Consider the following 14792-nt stretch of genomic DNA (forward strand, 5'->3'; position numbering starts at 1 on the left):
ACTGAGTGACTTCGCTTTCACTTTTCACTTTTCACTTTTATGCACTGGAGAAGGAAATGGCAACCCACTCCAGTGTTCTTGCCTGGAGAATCCCAGGGACGGGGAAGCCTGGTGGGCTGCCGTCTATGGGGTCGCACAGAGTCGGACACGACTGAAGCGACTTAGCAGCAGCAGTAAAATGTTAGAAACCACCTTAGATTCTAACATCAAGGAAATTATCACCAGGAAGGAATCAGCTCCTAGCTCTCTAGGTGGTGAGTGTGGACTATGCCCGAATAAAGAAATGTACAGCCTGAATCTCAGGTCACAGACACACTCACTCTCTCTTCTTCACCTCCTTCAAATCAATAGAGAAATGACCCCTCCTCTATTTAAAATGCTAACCCTCCCTGCCCTCTCCCTTGCTTTCACTTTCCTCCAGCATCACCACTTCACACACTGTATCATTTCTCTAGCTTTAATTATCTGTCTCCTTCCCTGGAGACACAAGGACAGTGATTTGGGTTTGTCTTGATACTTGATGAATCTCCAGTGCTTCCACTAGAACCTAGGACATCGTAGATGTTCAGTAAATATTTTGGTTATGAGTATTAGTGAAATTAAGGCTAAGAGAACACTGTGTCATAGGTTCATACTGAGTACAACCCTGTGAAATTGAGAGGTATGAATGCTGCTGCTTCCCTGGTGGCTCAAACAGTAAAGAATCTGCGTGCAATGCCGGAGACTCGGGTTCTGTCCCTGGGTTGGGAAGATCCCCTGGAGAAGGGAACGGCTACCCATTTCAGTATTCTTGCCTGGAGAATCCCATGGACAGAGGAGGCTGGTGGGCTACAGTCCATGTGGTCACAAGAGTCAGACACGACTGAGCACCAAGCACATACATGAACATAGCCAACTGTACCAGTCTGTTTGGGCCAATAGCAGATGCCACAGACTGGGTGCCTTATACAACAGACATTTACTTTCTCACGATTCTGGAGGCTGGCAGCCTGAGATTAGGGTATCTGAAAGGTTGCTTCTGCTCCTTGATGTATAGATGGCCGTCTTCTCTCTGTGTTTTCAAGGGGTGTTTCCTCTGAGCATGTGTGTATCCTAATCTCCTCTTCTTATGACACGTCAGATTAGATTAGGGCCCACACTGGTGACCTCATTTAATCTTAATCATCTCTACTTCCAAATACAGTCATTTGGAAGTACTGGGGGTAGGACTTCAATATACAGATTGTTAGTGGGGAGGGGGAGGAAAGGGACACACAATTCAGCCCATAACACCATAAACACAAAAGCAACTTTGAGACATGTCAAAAGAATACAGGAGTCAGCATAAAGAACTCCAGTGGGCCAGACGTGGGACAATTTCAGCATGAAAATTATGATAATAATGGATTATCACTGACTGAGTGAAGTCAGAACCTATGAGTTCACACTGATCAATAAACACAAATATAAACAAACAAGATGAAAGGAAATCTCTTCCTTACCGAAGAACAACATCTATTTCTTCAGTATTTATTTATTTATGGCTGCACTGGGTCTTTGTTGCTGCTCAAGAGCTTTTCTCTGGTTGTGGCAAGCGGGTTACTTTTCCTTGCGGTGCACAGGCTTCTAATTGTGGCCGCTTCTCTTATCTTGGAGCACAGGCTCTGGGAGCCCAGGCTTCAGTAATTGTGGTTCACGGGCTCCAAAGCATGGGCTCAGTAGTTACAGTGCAATGGCCTAGTTACTTTGCAGCATGTGAAATCTTCCCGGACCAGGGATCGAACCCGTGTCCCCTGCATTGGCAAGCGGATTCTTATCCACTGTACCACCAGAAAGTCCAATAATTTTTAAAATGTAAAAGAAACAACAGGGTTAGAAAATTACAACTCTATAACCATCATTTCAGTCACTGATTCAGGCAGAAATCCTCAATGGTTGCTTAAACTTTGGGTGGAGAGTGGATGGACCACAGGTTACTTATACAGTTGCAAAGTATCTCCCTGCCAAATATGTCCATGATCACAACCTGGTAACTACAGTGGAGAAGCTTGGTGGGAGACACCACCTTACTAAATAATCAAGGTTAATGTCACCAATAAAGGGACGAATCAACAATTATGTACCTCCTGATATGATGCCCTGAGAAGGGCACAGCATTGTTTCTATAACATTCCTGCTAAAAAACAAGTAACCTGAGACGTCCCTGATGGTCCAGGGGTCAAGACTCCACTCTCCAATACATTGGACACAGGTTCCATCCCTGGCCAGGGAACTGAGATCCCACACGCCATGCAGCGTGGACAAAAAAAATAGAAACATAATCTGAATTGAACCGTAAGAAAACATCAAACAAACCCAAACTGAACGATGTTCTGCAAAAGTGGCCTGCACTTTCCGAAACTCTTATCATCAGGAACAAAAAAGGCAGGCTTAAGAGCCATTCAGACTGAAGGGGAGTGAAGTGACCAGACAACACAAGACAATATATGGCCCTGGGTGAAATCCTGCGGAAGAAAAACCACTAAAAGGGACAGTTTTAGGACAACTGATGAAAACTGAATACGTGCCATGGATTAGCCAATAGGGCTTCCCAGGTGTCTCAGTGGTGAAGAATCCGCCTGCCAATGCAGAAGACAGAGGTTCAAGCCCTGGGTCGGGAAGATCCCCTGGCTATAGTCTAGGGGTTTGCAAAGAGTCAGACGTGACTGAGAGACTGAGCATGCGTGGACTGTATAGCACTGAAACTATATTCAATATCCTGTGATAAACCATTATGAAAAAAGAAAATATATATATGCATAACTAAATCACTTTACTTTACTGTAATTACAGCAGAAATTAATGCAATTAGTTGCATTGTAAACCAACTACAGGAAATCAGTCCTGAATATTCATTGGAAGTACTGATGCTGAAACTAAAGCTCCAATACTTTGGCCACCTGATGCGAAGAACTGACTCACTGGAAAAGACCCTGATGCTGGGAAAGGTTGAAGGCAGGAGGAGAAGGGGATGACAGAGGATGAGATGGTTGGATGGCATCATTGACTCAGTGGACATGAGTCTGAGCAAGCTCCAGGAGTTGGTGATGGACAGGGAAGCCTGGCGTGCTGCAGTCCATGAGGTCACAGAGTCGTACACGACTGAGCGACTGAACTGAAACCAACTATTCTTCAATAAAAAATAAGAAAAGAATTATCTTTTTTAGGAAAAGGAAGTTATGAGTGATTTCATCTCTCACACTGTTGTTCCAGAACTTCCCTGGTGGTCGAAAAAGACCTGGACGTGACTTGGTGACTAACGGCAACATCATTGTTCCAGAACTTCGGCCACAAACCAGATCACGTTTCTCTCCGTCCCACGACAGAAGTGAGAAGAGAAGAGCTCTCCATATTTCTGCTGCCAACTGTGGACCTATTTCACTCTATCAGTCACCCAACAGATTGGATGTTAATGCCCCTTTTTATAAATGAGGGCAGGAAGGCTCACAGAAAGGTCACTCAAGGTCACTAACATGGAGGCAGGGGCAGAAGCAGGGTCTGACGTGTGTTCATAGGCTCCGTCTCTGCGTACTGTGTTCTCCAGGCTCTGGGCCAGGCGGAGCCGGGCGCTGCAGTGAAAGCCGGGGAAGACCCTGCTCCCGTCCTAGGCTCACAGTCCACTGCTGGTGGTCAGGCCCCATGAGCTTGATGCCGGGGGACGAGAGAGTCACAGGACAACAGAGGGGATGGTGCTAAAACCTAAGGGAGATGGGAGCTCCCAGGGGCCCTTTTTTTCCTCCATCTCCAGATTCTTTCTCGGGGATCTGCCCTGCTCAGAGCCCAGGAGACTGCCCACAGGCCCCTAGGGTGGGTCTAGAAGCCCTAGCGGAGATCGGAAGGTGGGGAGGGGGCCGACACTCCCTGTGCTCCTGGCCGCTGCATCCCTCTACCTTCAGAGCCCCAGGTTTTGGTTGCTGCCCCCTCCCTGCCCCCCACCACCACCACTGGCTCCTGTGCCCCTCCACATCCCTCTTTGGGGTCACCCTGCCCGCCCCTCTGTACACAGCCCCTCCCTGAGTCTCTTTGGTGAAACCTCTGGGTGGTCACTTGTTTTCTGCAAGAACTCTGACCCCTACGCCCGTTGAGGAGAGAGAAGCACATTCAAAAGGAACAGCATGTGCCAAGGCCCAGAGGCAGAGAAGGCTGGCCTGCTGGGAGAACTCAGACAGCCCGGGCTGACCTGCCGGAAGATTGGAAGGCAAGCTGTTTCAGCCCAAGTCCCAGCTCTCAGCCTTGGACTGGAAACTGTACACCTCTTTCCCTCCATCCACTGCTGCCCATATGACCCATCTCTAGGGGTCTGCCTGCAGCCTTCCCTGGACCATCCATGGCGTCTGCAGCCTGGGGCAGAGAGGCCAGAGGAGACAGGCCTAGGGCTCCACTCCCCATAACACGGGCCCGCCTCCTGCTGAGAATGATAACGTGAGCGGCTGGTGCTGCCTGTACACCAGCAGCGTGATTTCAGAGCCTCCAGCTGGCCTTAGAACCCTACTCTCCCTAACCCAGCCATCCAAAGCTCATTCCACAGGGTCAGCTCGGGTGTCTACTGCTCAAGCCTTAGTCCAACGGGTGCCAAGTGCAGATCCCTATGAAAATGTAATTTCCCCCGGGGGGTTTTAACTTCCAATCCGAATATTATTAAGACAGCTTGAATGCCTCCTCATCCATGGCAACCTCCTAGAGGCACTCTGGAAGTGGGCTCCTTTTTCTAAATGACCCGTGGCATCTCTTTTCAGTATCCTGCTCTAGTTAACTAGCACTGTCATTTTCTGTCTTAGGCACATGTGTGTAAGTTGCTCAGTTGTGTACGACTCTTTGCGACCCCATAGACTGTAGTCCACCAGGCTCCTCTGTCCATGGTTATTTTCCAGGCAAGAATACTGGAGTGGGTTGCTATTTCCTTCTCCAGGGGATCTTCCTGATCCAGGGATAGAACCCGGGTCTCCTGCACTGCAGGCGGATTCTTTACCATCTGAGCCACCAGGGAAGCCCTTTCTGTCTTATAGGGATTTTAAATTGGGTCGTATCCCTCCCATTCGGATGTGAACCTGTTAAGAGCAAAATTCACAGCCAATTCATCTCTGTTGAGCTTACTACCTGGCATGTAGAATGAATGAATGAAGAGATGAATAAGGCAAAGGAAGTGATGAGTGCTCGGGAACACAGCCACGGTGGGTGGTGCGAGGCAGACAGCAGGGCATGAGAAGATGGTAAAGCCTTCCACTTAGATTGCAGCCTCATTCCTCACCTCCGCCAAGGCACGAAGTTGCCTGAAGCTGCTGCTGCCGCAGGCTCTTTGGGCCAGGAGGGCTGGGTGTCCTGGCTGCCTTAAGAATGGCTTTGTCCATCTGGAGCAGGAGGGTAATAAATACCCTCCAGTCACAGCCCAGCTCCCTCCACTGTAACCAAACGTGATAAAGATTTCAGTCAGAAGCCAGGACCCAAGTCATCGAAACAAAGAACAGGGCCTACATCGAATAAGATTGGATCAGAAAAGGCATAGAGGGTTGGGTCCAGAGCTGTGCTCACCAGGGAGTGATGTGGAGTTAGAGATAAGGAGAACAAAGGAGATGGGGGCCGCTGGGGTGGGACCCATTATCAGCAGAAGCACCCTTGACCTCTGTCCTCAAGTGGGGCTCACGCAGGCCACCATCTCCAGTAGGTTTGCTCTGCAGCCCAGGGAAGGACCAGCTCAGAGGAGGCACCATTAGGAGGAGAGGGGGGCTGCAAGGGCAGTGGGGGCCTTCTGAGAGCCCCTTTGTCCCTGCTGTGGGACTTCAGGCCAATTCCTTGTTATGCTCCAGTTCTCAGGAATTTTCCATACCCTGGTTAATATCTCCATCCCCCGCCAGCCCCCTCCCAGGTTCCAAACATTTCCTTTTCTGCTTCCAGTTAACTCTTGCTTGGCCCAGTTTCGAATTTCTGCCTCCCGCAAGCCCTTCTCTTACATTTTACCCAAAAGCAAGTATCAGAACGCTTTCCGAAAGCTGGCCAGACTGGTCGCAGGAGGCTAGGGTTGAGGTTCCTGGCTACGCCTGTCCCTTCCTGGGACTCTACATGGCTACATTTCTGCCCCCAGGAACCACTGCCTAATCAGTGCATTCCAAGTGTCCTCGGGAGCTTGGACTACAGTGCCATGCCCTTCCTATTCAAAGGACCATACCATGGGGGCTATCAGGGGCCAAGATGTTTCTCACTCCCCATAGCCCTTGCCCCTGTCCTCAAGGGAAAAGTCATTCATTCATTCATTCACTTAATCTGTGAAAGTGAAATTGTTAGTTGCTCAGTCGAATCCAGCTCTTTGCGACCCCATGGACTGTAGCCCACCAGGCTCCTCCGTCCATGGGATTCTCTAGCCAAGAATACTGGAGAGGATAGCCATTCCCTTCTCCAGGGGATCTTCCTGACCACACTTTCTTTACTGTCTGAGCCATCAGGTAGGTAACTTAATCTGTATGGAATATCTATTCTGCACCAGTTGTCAGATGGCATCTCAGCTTCTTCTTACATACTTCCCATGGAGCAGAGCTCATTACCTGTAGGTTACCTTATCCACAGTAAATAACTCAATTTGCTCAAGGCTGGACCCCAGGGAAGGGCTTTGGGAGCTCTGAAACTAGGGGTGCTGAGTTTCAGAGCTCTAGCTATGTGTGTGTGTGTGTGTATGTGTCTTCCTGGGAAGGGGGCCCTGAGTTTTCACCACATTCTAAAAGGCAGTGAATGCTTACAGGTATGGACTCAGGAACCAGACAGCCTGGGTTTGAAACCCACCTTTGCCTTATGTAAACTGTGCAACCCTTCAACAACTTGGGAACATCTCTGCACCCCATCAGTAGAATAGGAGTACCTACTGGATAAGATTGTCAAAATGAGACTTCTTCGTTATATAACACATGTGCCTTTATACATGTTAGCCATTGTCACGCTCATGGGTACTTGTGCCTTACTGCCACTGGCTCTCATCTGCCTCCTTGTCCTGGTGACTTATCTAGGTGGAAGGGGTTTTGTACCACCTGCCCCGGGGATGTGGATTGTACTGAGGAAACCATTCTCTCTTCCACGTGCCACTTGCCAGCCCTCAGAGGTCTGGAAACCAGATCCAACTTGACATTCACTTTCCTTAATGGATAGGGAGGTGCCAGAGCCAGAATGAATGGACTAGCTGCTCTTCTATTTTTTGATTGTGAAGCATAACAAACATGTAAAAATATGCTTAAAGCATAAGTACACAGTTTAACACATAAAATTAAACACACAAGTAACCCCACTTAGGCCAAGAAATGGAACAAGCCAGTCTCCCGAAGCCTCTCATGTGTCTCCATTGAAAAAAACTTTCACCCTCATTTCTCCCAAGAATCTCTCAGGCCCAGAAGGGCAGGCACAGTCAGAGTCATGATGCTGACTCCTCTGAGCAGAGGAGTAGAACAGAGGAGTCAGGGATGCCAGCTCTGCCTCTCACTGCTTTGCACTCTAGGCCAACTGATGCACCTCTCTGAGCCTCAGTTCACCAGCCACAAATCTGTAAAACAGTCCCATTTAGTCCTGTATCTATCTCACCAAGAGAGACTGTGGGTACCTGGCCTGATGCATGTAAGTGATTGACACCTACAAGCAATTACTATTGTTAGCTTGGGTGGGGACAGCTATAGGGTAGATTTCTAGAAGGGCTCTCACCTCTTTTCCCCAAACTCAAAAACTGCAGATGAGATAGATATATAGGAGGTAAGGGTTTGAAGAGCATAATCTATTTCAGGGGGGTTTCAAACTGTGTTCCTTTGATCCCCAAGGGTTCCATAGAGCTGTCTTGTGGGACTGGTGGGTTTTCATCCCCTCTGCTGCCTGAACAGCCCAGCTTCCCTCATTTTTCTATAATGGCATCACATGCGTGTCATGTTTAATGCAAAGATATTTTGCACCATCAAATTAAATGACTGATGTAAAAATTCTACAACCTCTAATAAAAGACAAATACCCAAACTTTTTTTTTAATGAGCAAAAGACTTGAGTAGACGTTTCCTAAAAGAAGATATACAAAGAGCCAATAAGCACATGAAAAGGTGCCCAACGTTATTATTTATCAGGAAATACAAATCAAAACTACAGGAAGATACCTCCTTACAACCCCTAGAATGGCTACAATGAAAATGACCGACATAGCAAGTGTTGATGAGAATGTAGGGCAACTAGAATGCTCATATGCTGCTGGCGGGAACAAAAAATGAGAGAACCACTTTGGAAAACTGTTTAGCAGTTTCTGCTGAAGCTAAAACATCTGCCTACCCTGAGCTCCAGCAGTTCCACTCCTGGGTCTATACTGTACAGAAATGCAAGCATATGTTCAGCATAGGGTATGTACTAAAACGTTCATGGCAGCTCTTTTCCTAAGAACCCTACACTGAAAGCTACCCAGATGCCCACTGACCAGAGAAGAGATAAATAAACACAGTGGAAAAATATGCACAGCAATGAAAATAACCTATTTGCAGCTATATACTATACTGCTGTGAATCCCACAGACGTGATTTTCAGCAAAGAAGCTGGATACAGAAGCATGCTTGTTACATGGTGCCCTTTATCTAAACTAAAAAAATAGGCCGAAGTAATCTTTGCTGTTTGAAGTTAGAGCTTTGATTACGCTGGGAGAGCTTGGGGGAGGGAGAGGGGCTACTTGCAATGTTCTGTTTCTTGATCTGCATAGTGGTTATATGGGTATATTGGTGAAAATTCATCAAGCTATTCCCCATGACTTGCATTGTTTTGTGTACATATTATACTTTAACTTTAAAAAGTGATGATGTAAACTTTTAAGAAATCACTTGAAAAAAACATTTTTTCTTTTAAAATCAAGTTGCACTAGCTGGTGGGAGACACAGCCCCACCCACCAGCAGGCCTGCTGCCTTGAGACCCCCTGAGCCTATGGCCACCCAGGGACACAGCCCTGCCCACCAAAGGGTCCAGAACCTGTCCCTGCTCACCAGTACGCTAGCACTAGTCCCAGGAGACCCCCAGGGCCCTGTAGGCAGAGACCTTAGGACCCAGCTTTGCCTACCAGTGGGCCAGCATTAGCCCCCAGACCCTGTGGACCTCAGCTCCACCCACCAGCAGGCTGACACCAGCCCTGGAACCCCCTACCCCCAGGACCCAGCTTCACCCACCACTGGCCTGGCCTTAACCCCAGGACCCAGCCTCACCTACCAGTGTGTGGCTATCAGCCCTGGGATCCTCTAGGCTGTGACTTTATCCACCAGAAGGCCAACAATAGCTCTGGGACACTTGCATCCCTCAGCCAGCTGCCCCAAGATCCAACCCTATGGACCAGTGGGTTGATATCAGCTCTGGGACTCCCAGGTCCCTGCTACCAGAGACCAAGAAACCTGGCTACTAGTAGGCTAGCACTAGTCCTGAGATCCCAAGGGCCCTGCTGCCAGCCGCTGCCCCACCTACCAGTGGCCGGCAGTCTCTGCATAAGGCAAGGCCAGGCAACCAACCAGACTAGAGGCCTTCCATGCATACCAGAGCACCCACAGTGATCAGCTCACCAGAACAGAAGGCCCCATGCAGACCAAACAGAGGGTGCCCCTAGAGCATGTGGCACAGTGGTTAAGAATCCTCCTGCCAATTCAGGAGATACAAGAGATGTGGGTTCAATCCTGGGGTGGGGAAGATTCCCTGGAGAGGGAAATGGCAACCATTCCAGTACTCTTGCCTGGAAAATTCCATGGACAGAGGAGCTTGGGGGCCTACAGTCCATGGGGTCACAGAGTTGGACACAACTGCGCAACTGAGAATTTATGCACTAGAGCATATAGCTCTGGTGACTACAGGGAAGTGCGCTGATGGGACACACAGGACATCTCCTACAAAAGGCCACTTCTCCAAAGTTAGGAAATGTAACCAACCTGCCAAATACATAGAAATAAAAATAACAAATTAGGCAAAATGAAGAAACAGAGAAATATGTTCCGAAGGAACAAGATAAAGCCCCAGAAGAAGAACTAAGTGAAGAGGAGACAAGCAACCTACCGAATAAGGAGTTCAAAGTAATGATCAAAGAAACTGAGGGAAGATTGGATGAACAGACTAAATTAGACATTCATAACAAAGAGTTAGAGAATATAAAGAAGAACCAAACAGAGATGAAGAATACAATAACTGAAATGAAAAATACACTATAAGGAATCAACAGTAGAGTAAATGGTGCAGAGGAACAGATCAGCGAGGTAGAAGACAGAGTAGTAGAAATCACTGAAGCTGAACAGAAAAAAGAGTGAAAAGAAATTAGGACAGTTCAAGGAACAACATCAAGCACAGGAATATTCCCATTATAAGGGTCCCAGAAGAAGAGAGAGAGAAAGGGGCAGAAAACATATTTGAAGATATAATAGCTGAAAATTTCCCTACCTGGCAAAAGAAACAGTCATCCAAGTCCAGGAAGCACAGACAGTCCCAAACAGAATCAACCCAAAGAGGACCACGCCAATACACACTGTAATTAAAATGGCAACGATGGAAGATAAAGAGCTAATATTAAAAGCAGCAAAGGAAAAGCACCAACTTACATACAAGGAAACTCCCATAAGGCTATCAGCTAACATTTCAGCAGAAACTGCAGGCAGAAGGGAGTGGTATGGTATATTTAAATGGATGAAAGGGGAAGCCCTACCACAAGAATACTCCACCTAGAAAGGCTTTCATTCAGATTTGATACAGAGATCAAAAGTTTTACAGACAAGCTAAGAGAGTTCAGCATCAGCAAACCAGCTTTATAAGAAACTTTCAGGGAAGTTTCTCTAAGTGAAAAGAAAAGGTCACAGCCAGAAACATGAAAACTACACAAGGTAAGATCTCACTGGTAAGGGTGACATACAGGACGTCTACACAGGAAAGGTAGTAAATCAATCACATTTAAAACTAGTATGAAGGTGAACTTCTCTGGTGGTCCAGTGGTTAAGAGTCCACCTGCCAAGGCAGGGGCTGAGGTTCAGTCCTTGGTCCAGGAAGATCCCACTTGCCATGGAGCAGCTAAGCCCATGTGCCATGACTTCTAAGCCCACGTGCCTAGAGCTTGTGCTCTGTGACAAGAGAAACCACTGCGGTGGGAAACCCTTACCTTGAAACACAGAGTAGCTCCCACTCGATACAACTAGAGAAAGCCCACACACAGCAACGAAGACCCAGTGCAGCCAAGAAAAAAAAAAAAAAGACTAGTAGGAAGATGAAAAGACAAGAGTAATAAAATCATTTGTATCTGCAGTAAGCAATTAAAGGATACACAAAACAAAAAGATGCAAAATATGATGTCAAAAACTGCAGATGTGGTGGGAAATAAAATGCAGAGTTGTTAAAATGTGTTTGAACTTAAGAAATTAGCATATATGCACCCCTACATTCACATTAGCATTATTTACAATAACCAATATATGGAGACAACTTAAGTGCCCATCAATAAATGAATGGATAAATATATATATATATATATATATATATATACACACACACACACACAATGGAATATTACTCCATTATAAAAATGAGTAAAAACTTGCCATTTGCAACAACATGAGCAAAACTAGAGGGTGTTATGCTTAGTGAAATAAATGAAACAAAGAAAAATACTGTATGATTTCATTTATATGTGGAATCTAAAAAAATGAAACAAATGAACAAACATAAGCAGAAATAGAGTCATAGATACAGAGAACAAACAGGTAGTTGTCAGACAGGAGCAGAGTAGGAGAAGGAAAGATATAGGTGAGAGGGATTAAAAGGTACAAACTTCCAGTTACAAAATAAATGAATCATAGGTGTGAAACAAACAGTGTGGGGAACACAGTCAAATATTATATATCTTTTTATGGTGACCTATCGGACCTATTATAATTAAGATCATGGCCTCTGGTCCCAACACTTCATGGGAAATAGATGGAGAAACAGTGGAAACAGTGTCAGACTTTATTTTTGGGGGGCTCCAAAATCACTGCAGATGGTGATTGCAGCCATGAATTAAAAGACACTTACTCCTTGGAAGGAAAGTTTTGACTAACCTAGATAGCATATTCAAAAGCAGAGACATTACTTTGCCAACAAAAGTCCATCTAGTCAAGGCTATGGTTTTGCCAGTGGTCATGTATGATGTGAGAGTTGGACTGTGAAGAAAGCTGAGCACCAAAGAATTGATGCTTTTGAACTGTGATGTTGGAGAAGACTCTTGAGAATCCCTTGGACTGCAAGGAGATCCAACCAGTCCATCCTAAAGGAGATCAGTCCTGGGTGTTCATTGGAAGGACTGATGCTGAAGCTGAAACTCCAATACTTTGGCCACCTCATGTGAAGAGTTGACTCATTAGAAAAGAGCCTGGTGCTGGGAGGGATTGGGGGCAGGAGGAGAAGGGGACGACAGAGGATGAGATGGCTGGATGGCATCACCGACTCGATGGACATGAGTTTGGGTAAACTCTGGGAGTTGGTGATGGACAGGGAGGCCTGGCGTGCTGCAATTCATGGGGTCACAAAGAGTCGGACACGACTGAGAGACTGAACTGAACTGATTGGACCTATCGTAAGTAAATTTATTGTGCTGATCATTTTGAAATATATAGAAATACCAAAGCACCATGTTGTGTAACAGAAACTAATACAGTGATGTTGGTGAATTATACTTCAAAAACAAACAAACTCACAGAAAAAGAGGTCAGATTTGTGGTTACCAGAGGTGGGATTAGGGGAAGGGAAAATTGAATGAAGGCTGTCAAAAGATACAAACTTTCAGATGTAAGATAAATAAGTACTAAGGATGTAATGCACAACATGATGAATTATCATTGCTATATATAATCTATGAAAGCTGTTAGAGTAAATCCAGGGATTTTCCTGGTGATCTAGTGGTTAAGAATCCACCTTCCAATGCAGGGGACACAGGTTCAATCCCTGGTCAGGGAACTAAGATCCCACATGCCAAGGGGCAACTAAGCCCACCCACTGCAACTACTGAGTTCACAGAGCCCATGTTCCACAGGAGAGAAGTCCGTGCACCGCACCTAGAGAAAGCCTGCACACCACAATGAACACCCAGCACGGCCAAAATTTAAGAGAGTAAATCCAAAGGGTTCTCATCACAAGAAAAACAATTTTTCTATTTCTTCAATTTTTGAATCTGTATGAATAGATGAATGTTCACTAAACTTATTGTGGTCATCATCTTATGATGTATGTGAGTCAAATCATTATGCTGTACACCTTAAACAGTGCCGTAGGTCAATTATGTCTCAATAAAACTTGAATATCAAATAAATATACTGTGTTGAATGACCTCATTTTTGTAAGTAAATGTATTCATTTATAACATTAAGGGTGGATAGTTCTGGGTAGTGGAGTTGAGTTATTTAAAAATTTTTATAAATATCTACAATGAACATGCGTGTGTGCATGCTCAGTCACTTCAGTCATGTCCAGCTCTTTATGACCCTATGGACCATAGCCCGCCAGGCTCCTCTGTCCATGGGATTCTCCAGGCAAGAATACTGGAGTGGGTTGCCATGCCCTCCTCCAGGGGATCTAGACCCAGGGATCAAACCCATGTCTCCTGCATTGCAGGCAGATTCTCTACTACTGAGCCACTGGGGAAGGCCACAATGAACATAAATTATTTGCAATAACTGGGTCCCAAAAATGTTCTTATAATTTTAATTTTTAAAACCTATGTCTGTCTCTGGAGAAACTCCACAGATTCAGGACTGAGAAGTGGAGACATGTTCTCTGTGTTGTTGGATGACCACATGCCTGGGGTGAGACCCTGACTGAAAGCTCCCCGGGGGCCAGCCATCCCAAGGCCTATCAGACCAGCTCAATAACACTAATTGTGCTTAACGTGCTCCATCCCAGTCTTGCCATGATTCAGTTCTTCAGATTTCCTTCCATTGCTTGATTTGATATGTTCACAGAACATTTCTGAACACCTGCGCCCTTGGCATGAGATGCCATGCATTAGCAAAGTAGTTCTGAAAGCCTCCAGAAGCCAAGTCCCAGGTAAGACTAATGGCAAAGTAAACACTGTTGTCTAATCTTTCTGCCACGCCAGTCTGGCACAATGAGATTACACGGCTTCCCTAAAGGCAGTCATAGATCAGTCCTGGCTGACATCAGACTTCTCGGAATATTTACTGTACACTCTAACCAATGGACGGAAACCAGGTGGATGTATGTGGGCACAGAGCCTGGCCCGGGACAAAAGCCTCCCAAGACCTGAGCCTTCTAAGACCCGGGGGTCTACTCCTGCCCACGTCACTACTTAGTTATGTGAACCCGCACTGATCACTTAACTCTTCTGAAGTGTGTCAATGGGGATGATGCAGGAATAATACTTTTTCAATAGGTCATACATCTCAGTTCAGTTCAGTTCAGTCGCTCAGTCGTGTCCGACTCTTTGCGACCCCATGAATCACAGCACGCCAGGCCTCCCTGTCCATCACCAACTCCCGGAGTTCACTGAGACTCATGTCCATCGAGTCAGTGATGCCATCCAGCCATCTCATCCTCTGTCGTCCCCTTCTCCTCCTGCCCCCAATCCCTCCCAGCATCAGGGTCTTTTCCACTGAGTCAACTCTTCACATGAGGTGGCCAAAGTACTGGAGTTTCAGCTTTAGCATCATTCCTTCCAAAGAAATCCCAGGGGAAGTGGTCAAACAAGAGATGGCAAGAGTGAATGTCGACATTCTAGGAATCAGCGAACTAAAATGGACTGGAATGGGTGAATTAACTCAGATTTAACTCAGAT

Source organism: Bos javanicus, chromosome 29, assembly GCF_032452875.1.
Source record: "Bos javanicus breed banteng chromosome 29, ARS-OSU_banteng_1.0, whole genome shotgun sequence".
Classification (NCBI taxonomy): Eukaryota; Metazoa; Chordata; class Mammalia; order Artiodactyla; family Bovidae; genus Bos; species Bos javanicus.